We start from the raw sequence: 4,549 nt of genomic DNA, 5'->3' as shown, positions 1-4,549 counted from the left end.
AATGCATTTTAATCTTTATGAGATACTCCAGATGTTGCTGACACAGACAGTTTAAGTTCTGCCTACATGTAGAGATTGAAATTTTGAGTCTGAATCCCTGGCTCCATCACTACTAGCTTCATTAAGTGATCAAGTTACTCAATCTCTCTTAGCCTTAGTTTATGTTTCTATAAAATGAGCATGATGATGACATGTACTTCTCGGTCACGTGAGGATTAAATAAAGCAATTCATGCAACATTTAATGTGTTTCTGGCTCATAGCAAAAGCTCAATTAATGCTATTATTATATTCATGATAAGTTAGTCATTTAGAGAAAAAAAAGAATATTCTCTCTACTAGAAACTTTTTGTCTTTGTGACTATGGACGTGGGGGTTGTAGAAAGAAATTAAACTGTTCCTGGAAAGGTCAGTAATACAGGCTCCCTCCGCCTTTTTGGGTAATCTTTCTTATATGTTCTATTTCCTTTTTCTTTTGTTAGTGGTATTATTCTATCTTTGGGATGCCAACAGACTCTGTGGAAAGAAATTCCTTTCACATTGATAAACACCAAATGGATCTCTGGTTGATGGGGCTCTCAATTTTCTATAGACCCTGTAAGGGCTGCTGGGAAAATTTCCTTTCCTGGGGCTTTTTAAGAGAAAGGATAATGAAGAAATAAAACTCAGAAAGTTTAGAACAACCTTCTCTTCCCTTCACTCACCCAGGTCAGAGATGCCAACACCCCTTTGCCAGACAGAGCCCTGCCCTGGACTAGAAGCATAAAGACAGGAACCACGTAGGTTTCCATTCAACCCTTGGGAGTTCAGGGCTGGGGCCAGACTCCCAAGCACAGATTCTGATGAAAATTGCCAGTGGATCCTGCCCTCAGTTGGGATAAAATCTAAACTCTTCCACTGGGTATAAGAGTCTTCAAATTTCTTTGTCTGAGTTCTTGCTTGTCTTTTAAAATTCCTTTCCTGCCACTCCCATCTGTTTGATCCTCTTTATTTCAGATTTTGTTGTTGTTGTTGTTTTAGCTTTATTTTCTCTCCATTCTAGAAGTTTTTAAATGCTGTCTCTCTGTCTAAACATTTTTCTTCTGCTATTTCTCCCTTCAGATTGTCTTTGGCTCTCACTGGGATGCTCTTTTCTATGAGAGGTCTTCATCAGGAATCATTTGCTCTCCTATGTGTTTCTATAACCTAATAATGGTTGCTCTCACACAGTTAGCAAAATATAACATTACTGACTTTTGTAGTTGTCTCCCTTTACTGGATCAGAATCACCTTAACTTTGTCTTCTATTCCTTTTCTATCCCCAGTACCATGGGGACAGACGCAAAGTAGAAACTCACTAACTATTTACTCAGTGAATACACGTTGTCTCCTAGCATCTGCTGGAGCACCTCCACGAATGGGAGGCATTTCCTCCTGAGGCTGCCGGATTCACTTTTGGAAGGTTCTACTTATTTGAAAGTTCTTCCTGACTCATGAGCTCACATGGGTGGTTCTGTAACTTGCCAGGACAGGGAAACGCCACAGTCTTTGAGGCTGAGACCACGTTTCTGCTCCTGCCATCATTCCCAGTCTTGGAAAGGCTCTCTAGTGAATGATGCAAGTGCAAAATGCAGTCTGCTTTCTTAAGGAAGGGCTACTAGCTAGAGAAGGAATTGCAAATGTTGAAAGAGTAAAGCTGACATTGCTATTTTCTTATTTTGCAAGCAAGAGAGGCAAAAAGGGGTGCTTTTGGGGTACAGGCAATGGGTACCCTTCAACAGGTCTCCCAGAGCAGAATGCTCTGTGGCTGGAACAATGGAGTTGGGAATTTAACAAGACTTTGAATTGTTCTAGAACATTCCATTCCTGAATGAAGATATTTGGGTGAAGGAGGTAATGCCCTTTACTTTAAAAATGAAGTGAGAACAGCAAGAAGGTTATCGCCTACTCTGTTCCAGGTGGTGTAGGGGTTATGACTTGTAGTCCGTAAGTTTTTTCCCTCCACCCTAACCTGAGGAGAGAGACTTAATTATAATTTTATAGAAGAGAAACAAATTTCATAAAGTAATTGACCCAAGGTGACACAGTTAATGTAGGGTTGAGACCCTTATTCCACCATTTCCCATCACTTAAAGGAGTTAAATTCATTTCGTTTTTACAACATGCAAAGCATGTTGTCATTTATATAAACACAATATTTCCAAATATAAGACTCCAGCCCCTTCTCCCCCTTTGGATCACATTCTGTCCTTCAATTATCCTTATTAGAGAAGTAGGTGGGGGTGGGAATGAATACAATGGTATCTAAGTGCTAAATTACATAAAAGAAAAGGACCTAAAATAGTACCCTTTTCTTCACTACTGGCTACATGTTTTAACATTGCAATTAAAGCACACACTGAGTTTCTCAACTTCAATCAGAATGTCCCAAGAAAATGCCTGAACATCAGGGATAAACGTATAGGTCTACAAATGAAACAGCTATTTGAAAACTGATAGAAAGAAAAATCTCTATACCAGGAACAGTGACCATTTTCTTCAAAATAATGAATGTAAGAGCATACTGTTTGCCATTATTCTTCCTTTTCCAGGCCCTGAGACACTGAACCGACAGCTTCACTGGGCCTTGGGCAATTATTTTTCGAAGGTGTGACCACTGTTGCTGTCCTATAACTCAAACACCCACAGAGAACAACGGTGTTTGATGAATCTGAGGGCTGCCAGAAAGTCCTGGTCAGACTGTAGAGATGCAGCTGTACTCAGAGTTATGGGATCAGATAATGAAGTTATATTGGTCTTTGGCATTAAGATCATAATTTTCATAGAACAAAATTTGGTCCTTGAAAGAGAAGTCATGAAAATGGATATTTAGGGCCCATCCTGGACACACGGTCAGGGTGGCAATTATTTTTGTGTGTGGTTTCTCTCTAATGTCCTTGAGCTCCTCATTTTCTGGGAACTTGCCAACCAAGGCACCTTTCTGTAGCACTAGACCCAATAGCCATTCATTTACCCCCTCTCTTTTCTACATGAACTTGATCCTATTGAAACCAAAACTGCCCTAGCTGGTTTGGCTCAGTGGATAGAGCGTCGGCCTGTAGACTGAAGGGTCCAGGGTTTGATTCCAGTTGAGGGCACATGACTGGGTTGCAGGTTCAATCCCCAGTAGGAGATGTGCAAGAGGCAGCCAGCCAATCAATGATTTTCTCTCATCATTGATGTTTCTCTTTCTCTTTCTCCCTTCCTTTCTGAATTCAATAGATATATTAAAAAAAAGAAACCCAAACCTTTCTTTGCCCTGCCTCAGCCCCATTCCAGATAATTGTGCTAATTTCTAATAAATTCATTAATAAAAGATAATGACATTTAAGAAAACTTGCATTTTAAAGGATTAATCCCAGTGGTGGGAGAAATTTGGGGAATTTCAAGCACAGTCTACAAAAGGACCAAAAACTGTTTTTATTATATACCCAAACTGCACAATCTATACTAATAATAGGGTAACATGCTAATTAGGGCAGATGTCATCCAGACGTCCATTCAGATGTCCATCTGGACAAAGCCACAGTGACTGTGAGGCCCAGGGTTCAAGTGGCCATGGGCTCAGGCAGCCATGAGCCCCGGTAGCTGCAAGGCCCAGGGCTCAGGCCTCACAGCCGCCATGACTGGCATTGGCAGCAGCAACAGGGTGATGGGCAGCGCCTTCCACTAATCAGCTCCGTCACCTCCCACAGAGGGAGGCCAGACTGCGGCTTAGGCCTGCTCCTTGTGGGGAGCGAACCTAAGCCATCAGTAGGGCATCCACTGAGGGCTCCTGGACTGTGAGAAGGGGCAGGCCTGGCTGAGGGACCTCCCCCCAGCACAAGTGCATGAATTTCTGTGCACTGAGCCTCTAGTTCTATATAATAAAGTACTAATATGCTCATTAGATTGGATGGAGGAATAACCTTCTGGAACAACCAATGGGTGGGGCCATAAGGCAGCCCAGGCTGTGAAGGCTGAGCCCCTTGCACAAATTTCATGCATCGGGGCCTCTAGTAGAAATATATGAGTCATAACTATAACCTGCAAAGGTAATTTAAAAATTTCTAGTAGTTACTTATAAAAGGAAAAAGAAGCAGGAGAAATTAACTTTAACAATGGTATATTTGACCCAATATATTCAAAATATTATCCTTTATATGTATAATCAATATAAAATTATTAATGAAGTACTTTACATTCTTTTTGTTCTAAATTTTGGAAATCTGATGTGTATGTTATATTCCCAGCACATACTAATTTGGACGAACCACATTTCAAGTGCTCAAGAGCCACATAGGGCTATGGCTACCATACAGGACAGCACAATTATACTCAGAAAAAAGAGCACATTTTCTGTATGCCTGTGTGGAGATACGACACGGAAGGGGGAGGTACCGTATTTGCCGGCGTATAAGACGATTTTTTGGCCCTGAAAAATATGCCTCCAAGTGGGGGGTCGTCTTATACGCCAGGTACACTTCAGATAGACTGCCCATAGTGCTTGCCCCGTGCCATAGTGGCCTCCCGATGCCCGCCCACTTCATTCC

Source organism: Myotis davidii, unplaced genomic scaffold (genome assembly GCF_000327345.1).
Source record: "Myotis davidii unplaced genomic scaffold, ASM32734v1 scaffold235, whole genome shotgun sequence".
In the NCBI taxonomy this organism is placed as follows: Eukaryota; Metazoa; Chordata; class Mammalia; order Chiroptera; family Vespertilionidae; genus Myotis; species Myotis davidii.
This window is presented reverse-complemented; position numbering follows the sequence as displayed.